We start from the raw sequence: 18,519 nt of genomic DNA, 5'->3' as shown, positions 1-18,519 counted from the left end.
TAAACATTTCAGACATATCAGAAAGGGCAATGATTTACTTGATGAATTGTGAAACAGGGACCTCTGCTTACTCACAGGACTTTCATCTCAAAGGGACAAAATTCTGGTCCTATATGTTAAGCCTTGGAAGACTCAGACTCTTGGACACAGATTATAAATCTGACAGCTTGATTTATTTATTTTGCTAAGGAGTTGTGCGGTGGTTTTAAAGTTGCAAAGACATTAGTGTGTCTGAATGCTTGTGCCTCCCAGAAGGAAAGTAATTTTCCACTTTCAGGATGAAAATGGTACTCTAAATGGTATGTTCTCTGACTTTGATGAAAAAAGCCATTTCTGTACAGGTTGTCCTGACTGGAAGGATATGAAGAATGGATTAGCTAACTAACAAACACTTCTGGTAAAGAGACAGGCAGCACCAGTAATTCATTTTTCTGCTCCACTGCTGCTACCACCAACAAAAATCAAGCTGAGCAGAATGGATCAAGGAGCAGAAAGCAACAACTGATCAACTTAATGAAATTTTCGGCAGAAAAAAATCTCATACCTAAGTATTGATCAAGGACACAAAAAACACTGTGGGGAATCAGCCAAATTTAATTTTAAAATTCCATCTGAAGAAAAAGTGAATGTTTAATTCTGAGGATGTTTCCTAGTTGAATTAACATTCTAAATAGAGTATTGATGTTCAGATGAGCAACCATTTCACAGCCATTTGAAAAAAATATTTAAAACGACAATTGTGAGTTAAGTATTTTGTCCACTGCTGCAGCAAAATCTGAGGAGTGTATTGGGTAGTGTATTATTTATTCTCAGAAGTGAGGAGATCAAACACACAACATAGGCAGTCTAAGAGTTTTCTTGGAACTCATCACTGTGCCAAGATAGAAAGGGCTTCTGGGTACCCAGAAAAAAAAAGGTGAAAATGTGCTTGTTTTATAGGGGCACAGCACCCTCTGACACTGGGATGAACATGCAAGATGGCTGATGTATGAGTGTAAGCAATGGAGACTTATCTTCCGCTAAGGGCATTAATTATGGCATCCTGGACAAAACCTAACTCCCAGATACATACCTAGAATTTCCTGTGCAGTTTCAGAGAGATACTATTCTTCTCTTTGTTGTTAATGGTGGCTATTTAGTTCTGTTAAATGGCTGCTTCATTTTACCCTAAACATAGTAAAGATAAAGAATAAAATCCAGCAACAGAAAAACTGGCACATACCAAGGTGTAGTTCAAGTATCTGTTTGCACAGTGTTTGGAACCATTTCAAAGAGAAGGGAGGAGAGAAGTAATATCAAAATTAAGCATTTCACTTCTCTGTTCTGGGCTAATCCTTAAAAGAATCCATAATGTGTCTGGTAGTAAATTAAACTCTCAGCACCAAAATGGTCCTACATTCACCCCAAGGAAAGAGGTGCTGAAAGCCAATCTGAGCATAAGAGAAGCAATTTACCCAAAGCACCTTATGCTTGGACTAATCCGAACAGCACAGAGATCGAGGCAGCAGCTCAAAACTGATGTAAATTAGGGCAATCTCAATTGAGCCTGGAGAGAGAAATGTAACAGCTTAATCTTCCACTGTCCCAAAATCCAGTAGTGTACTTCTGGTCTTGCACTCCAGAGAGGATGATCAGGGTGGGACATCTATTTAGTGAGGAGAAAAAGGGCCCTGCAGACAAAACATATCTCAGGTTTTGCAGTAACCCTGCTCTGGCTGCAGCAGTGCCAGGCTGACTTGTCACAGAAGACAGCTGTGTCACCAGCTGCCATGTACCAGAGGCGGGAGACAGTTCTAGGACACTTCATACATCTTAAGATATATCAGTAACATTTATGCTGTCTATTTGCTGTACAGCAGAGCATTTGAAATACAAAAGAAAAAAGAAGAAAAGGATAGTTTACCTCCTAATATCTGCTTTGCAGTAACCGTGTTTTACTATAACTCTTTGCCATACCTGGCCAGAGCTGAGGTTGTCTGGTTTTGGGTCGTATACTGTCTGGCAGCTGCTTTGCTGTTTTCCTCACATGGCAGGCATCACTCAAGATGATTTTAGAAAATGCTTTGTTCATTTGTTTTGTTTTCATTTGTAAGTCTTCAGGTTAGGTGAAAGGCTAAGTACAGACTCAAGCACGCAGTCTGTATCTATTTAAATATATGTCAAAGTTTTGAAATGCTATCATACCAAAATACTTCCATCAAATCCCTTATCCATAGGAAAGGAAATACAAGGAGGCCTAGCTCGAGGTCAAATTTCACAGCCTTTAAATGAGCACAGCTCCCACTGACAGCTGCATTCTCTGCCATTTTATTACATTTCCATGGATGCTGAGAAAAAAAAAAATTGTCTAGCAATTTACATATTAAACTAAAGGAAGAAAGCTAAATAAAAGGTGGTTAAAGAAATACAACAATATGTTCTGATCCCTAGATCATTGGCTAGGAAAGAATAATTTGCCTCTTTTTATGTCATCAGAGGATTCAATCCCACAGTACCAATTCTGCCCCTTCCTTTGTTGCTTCTGCTGGGTTGTGCTTTGAGGGGTGAAGAACACCAGTCCAGCAGTGGCTGCTGGCAGATGGACACAGATTCCAGCTCAGCACTGCACTTGAGAGCAACGACACTTCTGTTGTTACTAAATTACGTGCTTCAGTGATAGCATTCAGAAAATTTTATTGGATGACAAGTCATCCAGTACAATAAACACTGTTGTCCTGTACCAGCTGATTACAGAATATTCGTCATTCTTCTATTTCATATGGTAGAACTCAATACTACCTGGGAGGCTTTGCATGCTCTTCTGCCTTTTTCTTTCAGATTGCTTAATTAAGATTATTTATTCCTGTGTTAGACTGAAAAATTACATTCACATGGAGAAGAGTGGTTGGATTTTTTAATTAATTTTTGACTGTGACCTGCACACAATTTTTGATAGCCATGCAACTAATTTGTAGGCTACCCCAAAAAAATTGCATTCTATTTATAAACTATATCACAATTTTAAAATGTTTTACTTTATATTCAAAATTCATTTCTACACAGGCAGAGGAATGTTATTGGAAAGTGAAGGACTACTTTTGAGATTCAATTGATGGGGTTTTGTTTGTGTTTTTCTTTAAAAAACAAACAAAAAAGAAAAAAAGACAACAGCTATCTGTCATGCCCTGAATAAGATACACTTGAATTTTATAAAGGAAAACAAAGGCAGAAACTAGGGGAAATACAGAACTGGGATCTTTCCCCTTGTTCTCCCAGCATTTCTGTCATTTCTCATTTTTCTGCTCTAAGATTTTCTCCAACTGCCCAAAGGTTTGTGCAGTTGACTGACTTGCAGCTGCCCTCTCCTCACTACCCAGAGGAGACATACAATGAAACAGTTTAGATAAACTTTGTTACTTTTTATTTGATTTCCTCAGTCTGAAACAACACACACAACTACAATTCCAACTTTCATTTTCTTTTTCTCGCTGCTGAATTAATAGAACTTATTAACAGAAAAGCCTCAAAAACTGAGGAAGAAATCAATGAAGACAGCAAAATGAACCAAGAGAGTGTCACTTCACCTGCAGTGACTGTTCTTTTAATCCTTATAAAATATTCTCCTCCTAAATATTTTCCTCCTAATCCCTCATACCTACCTCCTACTTCAATTATCCCTGCTGTCATTACAGGAACTTCCTAGTCTTTCTTCCAATAAAACTAATTTCCACCATTTCCAACATCAGCATTCTCTAGCAAAACCAGTCTGTTCCCAAATCTTTCCCAGTTTCCCAGTACCTTACCATGTTTGAGGCAGACATTCCCTAAAATACTCTTAAACAGTTTTATCTATCCCACTATTAAAAAAAAAAGAAAAAAACAAACAAACAAACAAACAAACCAACCAAAAAAAACCCTCCTTATTTCAGCCAGAAATGCCATACTTTATTGTTGCAAAGAAAGTAATTAAACCTCCTGCATTCAGTGTGAAGAATAACACTGTAGTTTAGATTAAGGCAGAAAACTACCACTTTTAAATACACAAAGAACAAAGAAATATTTCAGTATATGGCAATACAGAGTCCTAACCAGATCATTAAGTAATTCTTAATGATCCTGTACTACAACTGAGCTGAAGAACAGGAAACTGGGCTGGTGAGCAGTTAACAGCACACATAAAAGTGCCTCTGCACTCAGGGACAGAGGCACAGAGGAAACAGAAGAAATCTTGCCGAAAATTCTTCAAAGAAAGAATTCAAATTCAAACCATAACTCAAAGCAAGACTTCAAATAAAACCACCAATGTGTTCTGGTTCTAATAATAATGCAGATTTAATGCTGAAGACCTTAATTGAGGTTAATTTCTTGATCTGATCTGAACCTTCTGTTCCAGTGAAGTCACCAACTCTGACCAGCGAACTGCCCTGCAAATTCAGAGCACACATCCAAGGAGACAGCTCTTCCACTACGTCCTACTTCCATGAATGAAAAATAGAGCTGCAAAACACCAAGTGCCAGCTCAGAGAAGCACAGAAGTAACAACTGTGCCAACGCAGACCTTAACGTAGTGCTGGCACAGATGACAAGTTTCAAGCTTTTTTTTCCAGATTAAGGTAATTTCAAAATCTACAAATATGGATGTTAATCTAAATTCCTTCCAATTTGGTGTTTATTTAGTTCCAATGTAATCTAACTTCTGGCAGTCACATACAAAGGAAGATTTTATGCCTTATCCCTTAAGCAGTGATTAAGAAGCACCAAAATTCCAAAGGAACTATGAGAGATATCTTATCTATTTCATCTGAAAAAATGACTGTACGTTATTTCTTATGACACTGAATTAAATATTAATGTTCCTTAATATTACTCTTAACATTAAGAATCCTCACATGTTAAATATTAAATCCACAACTAAAAGTAAGATGGGAAAATTACTTGCAAAATCTGTTAGACAACTATGCCCTGCAATAATACGAAGTTGAATTCAGTTGCTGTTATCAGGAATCACTGCCCCACTGAGCTAGAAGGGGATACACAATACTCTGACTCAAAACATTTCTGAAATTATGTCAGAGAGGCACAAGGTAGTAGTACAACTGGACACAGCAGGAAAACCTTTAATTCTGCGTAAGCACAGCAGCAGAAGCTTCTATGAGAATGCTTATTTCTGCCTTTTGGTTTGACAGGTACCTCTGGCCACCACCTTTGTTTTCTCCCTTGCTGCCCTTCTGGCACCACATTTTATATATGTCCACTTACACAAGAGCACTCTGTTCTTTTCCCTCCCAGCTTCAGTAAAGGGACTAATGCATCTGCATAAGCCAGTAAGAGTGCAGTAATTTATGAAGTAATGCTACTATTTGCAAATACCATATCCTGTAACAATTTAGCATACCAAGTACGAATAAAAATGTTCTTGAAAACTGAAGGTTTAAAGTATTATGTTGATTCATCCTGAATTTTTAGGTTGCCATTGATTTTAAAGTTTTAGATTTGGCAGCTCAAGGTTCAACACAGTCTCAAACTCACACAAACACCCATATTTACTTGAGCCATTGAATGTTTCCCTGGGTAATCCAGCCCAGAAATTCCTATTTCCATAAGCTTCCCATGTGCTAATGAGACATTAAGCTGGTAATGCTGTAGCCACAATGGTTCAATAACAGACAAGACAAGGCTTGCAGACCAGGACAGCACCCACACCACCATATGCTGCATAACCTGAGCAACAGAGTTTGCTTCATTGCACAGATGGTCGCAGAATCACAGAAAGGTTTGGGTTAGAAGTGACCTTAAAGATCATCTCCTTCCAACCCCCCGCCATGGGCAGGAAAACCTTCCTTCAGACCAGGTGGCTCAAAGTCCCACGCAGTCAGGCCTTGAAAACTTCCAGGGATGGGGCATATACAGATTTTCTGGGCAATGTCTTACCACCCTCACAGTAAAGAATTTTTTCTTAATATCTAATCTAAACCTGCCCACTTTCAGTGTTAACTCATTACCCCTTGTCCTGCCCAAGGGTCCCTCTTCAGCTCTCTTGCAGCACCTTCTGGGATGCTGTAAAGATCTCCCTGGAAGCCTTCTCTTCTCCAGGTTAGACAACCCCAACTTTCTCATCCTGTCTTCATAGGAGAGGTGGTCCAGCCCTCTGACCATCTTTGTGGCCTCCTCTGGACTTGTTCCAACAGGTCCACATCCTTCTTATGCTAGGACCCCAGAGCTGGATGCAGCACTGCAGGCAGAATCTCACCAGAGCAGAGCAGAGGGGCAGAATCCTCTCCCTTGACCTGCTGCCCACAGTGCTTTGGACGCAGCCCAGGATATGGTTGTCTTCCTGTGTGTCCTTCTCCTTGCCCTAAGGATATTTCAAGAATCAGAAAAAAAAAATGCAATTCCTGCTACAGATCTCAGCTTTCCCCTTACTTAGAAGTGAAAAATTAAATATTTCATGATGAAAAAAAGTATCAGAAAATTAGCATGAAATATATTTTAAACCCACAACTTTTGCAACCCATGCTGTTTGTACATTTTAAAAGAAATTTTAGAAAGTTTCTAAAACATTGCGTTTATAGACAGTGTTAGTTTCTGTAGAAAAACTAGTGGGTTTCCAATATATTTCTTTGGTAAATGGGTTAACTAAATTAGAATTTTGGGTTTGGCCTTTTTTTTTTTCCCATTGTTTTTAATTAAGTTGGTCCTTTGCCTGGAGCAGCCAGAGTTGTTTACCCACAATGGCCATGAAATTCCCTGTGCTTGGTGGTTTAATTATCTCCTCATTGCCTGGTAATTCTTTTAAGGCTTTTTTTTCTTTTTTTTTTTAATGTGGCACAGCAGACAAGAAGAATCATCTGTCTTCTTGGTTCAATCTTAGGAACTTACTTACACTGTCCCCTTCTTCACATACAGCAATTTTTAAGTTGATGGATTAAGGCAGTGTCTATTTTCAAGATAGTACAAATTATTTTATTTTTTCAGTTACCCAAGCCACTGCAGTCCATTACCCGTACAAACACCTGCTGCCTACAGACATACAGGATCTGAATTTTGTTTATTTGTTTGGTGGCATCACCTGTCAGATGCAGAAAATTCTGCTGAGAAGAGCATGGCAAGTTCCATGCACCTCCCACCTCAACACTGTCTGATTCTGTTAGTGGTCTGCCTGTGATGAGAACTAGGTCTGAAAGCTATGAATATCTTTCAGTGGGCTAGAATGGGAGCAACACTATTTGGACCAAAACAGAACAAGCTGAAAGATAACCATGCATGAAGAAAGAGGAAAATCCAGGATTGCTGACAAGCAGGCAAGTTGGCTGTAGTGTGACAAAGGCTTTACAAGTTTTCGACACTAATGTACACTTCTCATTAAGTTCCAAAAAAAACCCCAAAACAATTACATGCACCTTTCACTAAAAAGCAAAACCCAGACTGCTTAACAGTATGTAAGAATAGAATTTACTGTAGTCTAAAGAGGCAGCCAGCTTATCTCCTCATAGACACAGAAATTCTCTAAACACAAACAGGAACAAAACAAACTTTGAGGTAAGATGGAAAGTAGCCAAGCACACCAAGACTTATCTTCATTGCTAAAGATTCAGGAAAACTGCAATACTGAGACTGGTTATGGCATACTCCTTTTCCCATCTTGTAGGCAAATTTCTATTAGCCCTGAAGTTTTTATGGCTCCCCAGAGGTGCCCTGCTCTGCAGACACCAGCTCTCCTCCAGTTCCCCATTGCCATTCAACAGAGGCACGTCTCACCTTGCCTGTTCAAGGATTCAAAATTCCAGTCTGACCCTCAGGCCAATGAGTGCTTCCAAGATGAGACCTACACTTCCTACCAAAATATCAGCACACCTGGGTTTCTCTTACTATCTTGTCCCTTCTGTGCATTTCCAGAATCAACATATGAGAGGCTAAATTACTAATAAAATTTTAAAATGAAACTTTAAAACAATATTTTATTTCTTTTTAGAGAACAAAACCCAAAAGCCACGATCTTACAAAATGCTTCCTTGAGCTTCAGCAAACCTACAGCACTGCAAATGGGGTCAGAATCTGCTTCCATCACTTAGGGGAGGTGAGAGATGTGTGACACTGCTGACTACGCAACAAAGGCTCTTTTGAATTATTTACTACAGCAGAACTAACAAATCATCTGGGTGTAAAGCTGCAACACTGTTCCAAATACAGAAAAGAAAAACTAGGGTCAAAACTGACAGGCTGGTATTGTCTTTTAAAATTGCTTAAAAATATATCTTCTTGCACTTCATATTCCATAGAAGTATTTCTACCTTAACCTTCAAACTTTAGTGGGAGTCATTGCTCTTCCAGAACACAAAAATAGATTCTCAAAGCTGATGTTCTTCAGAACTTAGAAAGTATCTCCCAAGACAAATTCACACAGACATGTGCTAGATCTTCATCAGTATTTTATTTAAAATAGGCAAAATGTTTTATGCTTATGGTTTACAGTGTTTTAGCCCTTCCCCTCAGGTCCCCCCCACCCCTAAATCTGGAATAGTTCATGAGGCTAAAGCTAGTTGCTCTTTTTCTATAAGGGTAAAAAAAAAAAAACAAAAAACCAAAGAGATATCCATAAACATCAGATCTCTGCTTCAGGTAAAATTCCCAAGCATGTAATTCTGTTTAACACACTGAAATTGATTGTTAAGGTAATTTCAGAGCACTGAAAAAGCGTAATCAGAATTTTTCTTTTGCAAAAGAGTACAGTTTTTCTATATTTTACTCTTGATATAAATCTTAATAAATATTCATAGACGATTCTAGGACACCTCATTAACAAGCTGTTCAACAAGTAGAGCAAGGGATGAATTAGGTGTTTAAAATAATTGTTATAAATGTATCTTCTCAGGCTAACATGGAAACAATTGTAGCATGTTTCCTAGTGGAATATCAGATTTATTTAAATATTGTAACCAACAAAGGCTACAACATGGAAGAAGGCTCCAAGGTTTGGTTCTAGTAGAAAAAACAAGTGGAGAATTCCAGATGGGTTGACTTCCTTTTGTCCCCACTGCTCAGGTAAGAAGTGACTTGTTCCCAGAACATCTGGAGACTGTTTGCTTTGCTTAAGCTGGGATTCACCACTTTGCTTCCCAGATCAGCATCAGTAATGCCTTCTGTTTTCATGCATGGGTTATAAGACACAGGCCCAAACTGGACCGAAGGATTTCAGTTTCCTTATAATCATAGTTGGAAGTGAGATCTTTGGACATCAGATCAGACAGTTTATTTCTGGAATACTTTTTATCCAGGTCTAAAATAAGCTTTTTTAATCTTGTTTCAGTGTGTCTATTCCTTTCACCCTGTGACTCAGTCAGTGACTTTTCACATTCTGCTTTTGTCAGGGATCTGCTCTGTCAGGTTCCCACACATCTTTAGATCAATATTCAGCTGCAAATTGTAGGACAATTCCTATTAACATTAATATGGGCATCCACAACCCTTCTTTTTTAATATATCGGTGCTTAGCATGCTTTTACTTTTGCGCAAGATTACCACAGTTTGCCATTCAATTAATATCAGTCAAAACGAACAAACAAAAATAGCTGTGAATGCTGAACCAAAACAATCCAAACTGAGACAGGGTATCTCAATTAACAGTTGGACTTTAAGCAACAACTAAGATTCAGAGCTGCCAAGGAGGATTTATGCCCGGTTTCCTTTGCTGAAAGCTATGAATGATAAAAGTTAAGGCTGAATTTTCCAAAGACTACATAAATGTAGAGGATCACTACTTACAATGCCCCTCCAGGACCCATACATATATTCAGTAAGTCTCCAAGCATGGGTTTACTTGACCATCTAAATTTTCTGCGGGTAAATCTTTCACATTATCTTCAAAATACTGATATGACAGGTATCAACGGTACTGAACATTTTCTTCTGTGAAAAGCATAATAGTATGAGCAAAAAGCAAGGAGGGGGAAGTGTTTCCTCACTAAACACTCCCACTGCTTCATAGTGCTTTTCTGTCTTCTGCTTAAAAGAACTCATTATCAAAAGTTGGGATTTTATAAAATGTTCGTTCTTCAAACATATTCAGCATATCCTGACTTATACCTTATGTATGCACAGTCTTCTTCATTTACCACCAGATTAATTACTGATCAATTTTAGTGCAAGGTACTAAATATATTTCCATGTATATTTTGACAGCCTAAATTCATTTAATAACCTCAGCATGTGGACAGCTTTGCTTTTTGCAGTACACAGTTCCAAGGAAGCTATTGTGACCAGGCTTTTCATTTTTGTCAGAGAGAGAAAATCCAATTTATAAAAAACATAAAGCTTTCACGGTGTTACATCAAATTGCTTTCTCATTTCACTTGCAAATACATAACAAAGCAGTTCAGCAACTCTGCACACAACCTTCACAGGCTGGGTCCTCTGATCCCTCTTGCTTTATATGTTTTAGTAGGGAATCTATCTCTAGGCTATAGCATCTTGATGGCACAGAAATGGATTTAAAGGTTTCTGTAAATGTTATTTTCTCTACCCTGATCAGAATTTTTGTATCATCAGGCATTGCTGAAGGAAAACTTTGAAAGGACTCCAGCCTTTACTAACAAAGGATATACTTTGCTCACAGACAACTGTCCTGACTCCCACTGTCACTTAAGCTCCCTTGCAATGCTTGAAGAACATTAAGGTGCATTTGAGCTTTTTAAGCTCACACATCCTACCATTTTTAAGGAGACTTAGATCCACAGCAACTGGGCAATGGGGGGGTTATATATATATATATATATATACACACACACATATATCTCAGTTCACACATATATACATTCTCTAAGTGAAAGACAATAAACTCCAACTGTACCTGCAATTTGACAACAGATTATGTACAATTCCAGTAATTTTATTTTGAAAACAGTATATGCATACTACATCATCTTAGATAAATTATAAATGTCTATAATACAGCTATAAAATGTTAAAATGAAGTCTCATCCATCACTGTTTTATCAGTTGGCAATTTCTGTCCTGCAGATAAGAAATATACATCTCACATAACATTTTCAACAACGTATGGTTTTCCTAACCAATAACTAACTACAAACACAAGCCAGCTAACCACAATAAAAGCGTAGACTGAATTTTCAGTATACCAGCTATCTTACAGTAACTCTCCAAACATGTTCTCTGATTCAAAGAAGGTAAAGTCAAGACAAATTAGGACCATGAAAAATAAGTGACCTCACATCTAACAGGAGAATATGCAGTAAAAACATGCTTATCTACAAAATGAGCCATAAATGTGGCAGCTTCTATGGGGTTCCTAAAGAATTCCAAATGTTTTCAGGCTTCTTCATATTTTACACTGCCACCTAGTGTAGGCTGTATCGGTACATTCCAAGCTTCCAACTGTTGGCATCTGTGGTATCCAAAACCAAAACAACTTCCATAAAAATAGCAGCCATCACTTTAGTTTGTCTTACCTGGAAACTATCAGTTCCTAGTAGAAAAAGTCAACACTAGCCAGCTGAGACAAAATAGCAGTACTTAAAGTTATCTGGCACTGACAGCAGGACAGCCCAAAAAATTCCTAGAGTTAAAAATATGTAATTCATAATTGTTGTAACTCTATGGCTAAACAATTATCAAATATGATCCATTTGGAAAAATGTTTAATGTAGATTCACTGAGTGAAATTTAATGCAAGTTAAGCATCTGTGCTTGTATAGAAACTGCAGATCAAATTGAACAATATTTCTCAATTGCAGGTCTAAACTGAGAGTGATGATTTCAATGTTTACTTTATTTTTCACCAGGTGTTTCTTCCTCATTTGCATTCTCTGTCTTTATTGCAAGGTTCAATGACTGGACCACCACCTGATGATCCTGGTCACAGTGCTCCTGTGGAAAGAGATGCTGTGCAGGACTACAGGGGAGTTTGCTTTACAACCAGCTTTCCACACAGAGGCAACACTGTGGAATTCTCATTTCCAGCTAACGTAGAGAGGCTATGCCACATGGCCATTCTACAAAAGCCACCCAAATTCTGTGTCATGACAGGCAGTAATACAGAAATTCCAGATCCAGTGGAGCTCTATAGCTGCCTTTTGAAGTGGGAGAAAAAAAAATACTCAACCCACACACTTGCTTGGCTAAAGCAAAGAGGCGCTTCTCAGACACTACAACTTCTAGATCATTAATTTGAAAAATTAAAGATCTTCTCATCAATTGAAAGTATATTTTTAAAGCTATAAAAATAGCAGACTGACGTTATTGTGAACGTCAAATGCAGTATCTCCTACTCTGTGTACCAAACCCTGTTCTTGTTTACAGAATAAGATGGAATAACCCAATAAAGATATTATTCCAAAATTACATTTCTATAGCAGAGAAAGTTATTTCATTTCAGAAAACTCCATTTTACTGACAGCTGTTTTCTTCAGCCACTTACACAAAGCAAACAGAACCTGTTACTGCTGTTACAGAAACACCGTACACCACCAGAGTTGGTGCATTCTGCTTAATGCTCCATTTGCACAAATGTACAAGATACCAAGCCACATTTAACACCGAGATTTTACACCCATTTTCATGTTTCTGAGCCATTTTCACAACAGAAATATGCACCCTGGGTTTAGTGCATCTTACTAGCATTGCAATAATATGTTAAGATCACACTGGATAACTAAACAAACAATACACAGACTTGGTGGTACATGAACAACCGTAAAAATACAATAAAAGCTTATTTCCCACAAGATTTTCTTCCTCTCAATTGTGTATTATATGTCCACCTCACAGTCACTTTAAAAAACAGGGTCTTTCTCATATTAAGAGATTTCATTCTATTTGCCAAATTAGTGTTTTTGCAGCAAGAAACTCCTATTGGCAAGAGTACAGATAACAGAATGAAAGAAATTGATACAAATGAAAGTGGTTCGGTTATTCATATATGTTAAGTTTAAGAGGAAGTGCTCCCCAGACTGACTTTACTGACGTACTCAGGATAAATTTTCACTGGGGTCACAGGGTGACATTTCATAGAAACAGGACACACAACAAAACAAGAAACATACATCAAACAAGCACAGACGGATTTGAATTTTAGTGCCATGACACCCAGCAACAGAGCACAAACTCAGCCTGCCAAAGTGACCTTGATAAACACCATCACATTTAACACTTTGACACAGTACTATGTCAAGTAAACACCTTTAGCTTGTGTTTTCTTATGTATTTTCATTAAATAGAGCCTTCTTCAACATTAAAAACAGTCTGAAGGAACCTACGGGGCAAATTCACTGACAAATAGGAAGAAGCTTAGTTTGCTAGACTGAGGTAAAAAGCCTTTTAGCATCCAAACCAAATTTTAAACCTCCTGTGCAGAGACAGAGCTGAAGCAACTGTAAACAGAACACTCCTGCCCAGTCTCTTTGGATTCAGAATGGTGGCAAGTTCTTTAGACCTTGGATCTATAACACTAGAGAAGCAGAAATGACTCTACATTTCTTAGAAGTCACACCAACAACACTGAGATCAAACAATTCAAGACCCATTACTGAAACATGTAAGCAAACTTTATCATTGTAAACTTGAGAAACCTACAGAATAAGCAGATACAATTTGTTCTATTCACTCCCTCTCAAGAGAAATTAATAAGCATACCATGTACAGCATAAGATGTCCACTTCACTTTTCAGTATATTTCAGTATACTTTGCCAAAAAGGTACACAAGACTTGGAAGGCAGACAACGTATCCTGTCTCCTAACAGCAATTTTCATAGTAGAATGGATTGCTTAAATCTGATTTGCTCTTTTGAGATTCTGCCCATATTTTGTTAATTTATGATGACAGAAAAAAATGGGGAAAAAAATCTTCCCCAAAAAGATCTGCTATTGACCTGGCCAAATCAACTGAATCTCCCTTTGCAGATTATGGGAAAAATGGACAAGAGGAGTCTACATCAGTAGTTCATACTTTTTTTTCCTCTTCTGGCAAGCAGTAAAAGCCTAGCCTTCCAAACAGCAGGATACCTAAATCCACAAACCTTAAGCCCTCTTCAGAATTGTCAGCATGGATTTGGTATGAAGACAAGCAAGTCTTTTTAATTAAAATCCTGTATCACTGTGAAGATATCTGTGAGCAGAAATCCAGCGCCCCACTCAAACCTTGTGCAATCCAGCTGGCCTTTCACAGTTTGCCTCAGGTTTTCTGTAACATATCAACTATCCAGGACAGGAGAGCCTGAAAAGCTAACTGACCAGATCCTTGCCCGACTGAGTTAAGGAAGAATTAGACATTCTCTTAAAAAAACAACTTAAAAGACAGCAAGAGCAAAATCAGCTGTGACTGCTGCTAAATAAAGGGATGGAGAACTCAGGACAAATTTGTAGTGAGATTGCCAAGTTTGTAGGTGAAATCAGAAACTGTGGGGAGGACCCCTAAACCCAGGGTAAGTAGTAGACAAGATCCAAGGCCTGATGCGGCCAACTCCTCCCAAATAACATTTTGGCCTTCCATCCAGCTCATGTTCTGACACTCAAAGTGAGATTTACAAGTAAATTTAAAAATCCAGGGAAAAATATTTCATATAATTTGAGCTAAATCAGCCCAGCTTACTTCAAAGAAAGAATCCTTTATCAAAAGTGTAATAAACACTCACCATTCATCAATAATAACAATAAAATATTAGTGTAATACAAGATATTTAATAAGCCAAGCAAAACTAGCCCTTCCTAAAAATTTTCCATCAGTCAGAGCATTTGACATACAGAAGGGTTATGAAAATATAAATTAGGGAGAGACATGTAGTTAACTGCCCAAGTGTTTAAGCATGCTACCTCAAGTCATCAGAAGTCTTGAAGAAACTTTAGTGTTGGGAGTAACTGTCCACGTTTGGATTTGTCTCAGTAAGCTGTCTTACTTCCTGCTGTAAATCTGTTACATAAATTCAAAAAGTATTGTTTTCATATTTATCTGCAGAAGTCATCTGCTAAAAATATATATCCCTAACAAGCTGAATAATTCAGCATACCTATCAATCCCACTGCTTTTTCTCAAAAAATTCACGGTGAATTTAGGCCTAGCCTATTCAAACAATTACTTCACCTGCAGACTCTCTCACAGCCTCCACTCATTACTGTCAGCCAGCAGCACTGTCCTCTACAGGCTGACTTTGATGCTCCAGGCAGGTCTTCCACTCCTGTGGTTTTTGTTGGGGTGGGGGGGGGGGGGGGGGGGGGGAGGATGTTCTTCTTACAGTACAGTAGACTTCCAGGCACTAAGCAGAGTATTAATCTTGCATTTTTGGTTCACAAAACCTTCATCTAAGTGAAGGTTGTGAAATCTTTCAGTCAGATCAGAAGGTAAGGAGACTATCGCTCACAAAGGAGGATCTGTAAGAGGCACCTGGATACACCTGCTCAAACTGATACACCTTAGGCTGAGGAAGACAGAATTCTTTGATCAAAAAGAACTAAAGCAGCCTCATGGATAAGTCTCTCCAGAGAAAGAGAAACCAGAGGAAAAGAGGGATCAGCCGCACTTACAAGGTTTGAGGAACCCATGGAGAACTGGAACTTGAAGCTTCAATCAGTCCAAGAAAGCCAGTAAAAGAAAAGATGTATTTTAAAGGAAGATTTAATCTTATCTCAAGTACTGTAGAAACTGTCAGAAAGCGGAAGGGGAAAAAAGCAAAAATAGGGCTTTGAAGTAGTAACATTTCCACATGCTGTCACTAACGCCATCAGGGCTGTAAAAATCTCACAGGACTAATTGCTGCTCATATTAATCTTGTGACTTGTATCTTAATTTCAGTGGAATTATCAATATGTGTGAAGTAAACAGCATTCAGTCCTGCATGGATAGATACAGCAATGAGGGTTTACTTACTCAAACCCCATCCAATATACAGGTTCACAGAACAAAAAAATCTGAGATACTGCAGGGCTTTAAAGCTAGCTCAAATTTAATCAAGTAAAATAGAAACAACATTGAAAATAATCAAGTGACTAGAAAACTGCCTTTTTAAAGACTGCTCTCACACTTACAAATACTTATCTGAATAGAAGTTGTGTTAGTAACCAATTATTTTCATACTCTTTCTTTGATACAGACCGAAAAAGAGACATTCCCCCCATCATTCTTGCTGTGTAGACATCATTTACATACAGAGAGTGCCTGTAAGCCAGTAAGGACTGAAAATATTCTCATCTTTGAGATTCAAAGTCAGATTTAAATGGCATATGTATGGCCTGATTTTAGTATATCTATTTTAACACATCATTAATGGGTAAATACACAAGTAAATTTCTTCTAGCAAGGAAGATAAATGGAAACATAATTAAGCATCAGACGAATACACAGCTCCACAAAGACTTGATCCTATTATTTCTCTTTTGGATAAGGTACCGGGTTAGTTTTGGGGACCAAACTAGTAGTCCCAAGCTCTGCCACCCATGCTTCAAAATCTCTGTGTCATTTCAGAAAAAGAAAACAGAGCTCTACTCGATTATAGATCAGAAATTGAACATCATCCCCCAGCCCCCCACCCCCTTTCCGGGCTGATTCAATTTCAAGTTACAACTCTGCTCAACTTAATTATCTGTAATACCTTTCTTGTGGTTTCCATTACATCTCGGCAGACGCTGCTCTTTGCAAGATGGGGATAGGGATCCTATAGCTCAATTACTCCACCAAATTAACCCTTAACGTCACCAACAGAAGTTGCTAGCCTCACCCAAGTATTCCCAACTTTCGAACGCGACACAAAACCTTTGCAGATGAGGTCCTCGAGACCCCCCGTTACCCCTTCAGGAGGGTCACAGCCACAGCTGCACGGGGGGGCCGGCACCGCGAACAAGGCGGCATTCAGGCTCCCGGCGGGCAACGCCGCCGCCGTCGGGAGAAACTAGGGGAGATCCCCGGTGGGTCCTAGCTGAAGCTGCCCCGGCAGCTCGGGTCCTTCCGCACGCCCGGTGGTCCCCAGAGGGCGGTGGCGGGCCGGGCACGGGTCTCTAGGGCGGCCGGGCCACCTTCCTTCCCTCAGCGCTGGCCCTGAGGCGGCGGGAGAGCGGCAGCCGCCCTCGGCGCACTCCAGCCCGGATCACCCTCGCCCAGCGGCGGCCGCGGCTCCCGGCGAGGGCGCCTTCTCCCGCTGCCAGGGCTGCGCGCTCGGCGGGCTGTAACCTTAAGAAACTTGATAAGGGAATAAAAGGGAGGGACTTTGCCAGAACCGATTCTCGGCTTCTAATCTCTCCTGACGCTCCGGAGCCCGCGGGGAAAACAAGGAAACAAAACCCTGGCCAGCAGCACGAGCCCCCGCACCCCTCCCGAGCGGCAGTACCTGTCCGGCAGCGGGGCAGGCGGGTGCCGGCGGGGTGGCCGGCACGGCACTTTCCCCTAGTTGCGTGCGGGAGGCACTTGGCGGCGGGCGAGCTGCTATTTATAGTCCGGAGCCTCCAGCAGCGCGACGGACGGCGAGAGGAAATGAAGGGCTGCGCGCCTGGGCAGCCGGAGCCGAGCCCGCCCGCCGCCCCGCTCCCCGCCGCCGCCGCCGGGAGGTCGAGGTGCGGCTGGCGCTGGGCACGGGCGCTCCTGCCCCCGGCGCCACCCTCGGGAGTCCCCTCCCAATGTCACCGCAAGCCGGCGGCGGCCCCGCAGGTAGAGGGGAGCCGCCAGCCGCCTCCCCGGCAGCCCTGCGGCCAGCAGGCAGCGCGGCGCGGCTCGGCTCAGCCGCGCAGAGGTGACCCGCTACTGCTGCTGCTGGAGGAGGCGAGACCGACACTGGGGTGTGGGAGGGAGAAGCCGGCGCTTGCCATTCACCTCCTGCCGCCCAGAGGGAGCCCGGCCGCCGCGGCCGCCTCTGCCGGCTAACGCGGGCTGGGAGGCCGTGACGGGAGCTCGCCCGGCCCGAGGGGACGGTCGGACGAGGCTGGGGTCGCTCCCGGCGGCCCCGGCGCCAGCTCAGCCCGGGCTGGCAAGCTCCACATCGGCACCTCCCGTGGCACTGTGGCTCAGGGGAACGCGGCAGGACCGGTGGGAAACGCTAGTGCCTTCCCTCTCCCGGAGCTGGAAACGGAATCCCCCTAGAAGGCAAGCAAGCGGCTCCTAGGAGCCGCCGAGCCGGCTGCCTTCCAGCCTCAAAACTTTGGGGGGTGGGCGATGAGGGATGCCTGGTCCTGTCAGGGAGGAAGGCGGGAGGGCTACACCTCGCCTCCGGCCGGTGCTGCCGCTCCAGAAAGTACTAATGGCATCCATACACCCGGCCTTCGATCCACGGCATCTGAAAACTGGGTTTGTGTGTATGGCAACAGAGGAATTAAGACAAATAATTTCTAAAGCATGTTACTCACTTGATAATAATCTTCTTTTAATCCAGGGGGTTTTTATCTACTTCTTTTGTAGTTAGATAAATTCTGGTATTTGAAACTTCAATCAATCCTTTTGAGACTACTTGTGCATTATTGCAGGACACCATCTGGGATTTGAGCAGCATAACTCACTCCTACACCATCATTCTCCAAGCAACTGAAGTTAATACAGATTAGATAGCTAC

The 18,519-nt window shown here is 40.8% G+C and overlaps 1 protein-coding gene across 8 annotated transcripts in view; it reads right to left on the bottom strand.

Moving 5' to 3' along the window:
* Positions 1-17,729, bottom strand: part of INPP4B (inositol polyphosphate-4-phosphatase type II B) — a 312,437-nt gene extending 294,708 nt beyond the window's left edge. For 3 of the 8 annotated variants that reach the window (XM_032108398.1, XM_032108401.1, XM_032108400.1), the window contains exon 1: positions 17,308-17,726. The gene's annotated coding sequence lies outside the window, so the exon portion shown is untranslated. Of the gene's footprint in view, positions 1-17,307 lie in introns of all 8 variants that reach the window. The other 5 variants (XM_032108395.1, XM_032108396.1, XM_032108397.1 and 2 more) reach the window with 4 other exon arrangements.
* Positions 17,730-18,519: the final 790 nt, after the last annotated feature.

Source organism: Corvus moneduloides, chromosome 5, assembly GCF_009650955.1.
Source record: "Corvus moneduloides isolate bCorMon1 chromosome 5, bCorMon1.pri, whole genome shotgun sequence".
Lineage (NCBI taxonomy): Eukaryota > Metazoa > Chordata > Aves > Passeriformes > Corvidae > Corvus > Corvus moneduloides.
The sequence above is the reverse complement of the archived record's forward strand: the minus strand, read 5'-3'. Positions and strand labels throughout refer to the sequence as shown.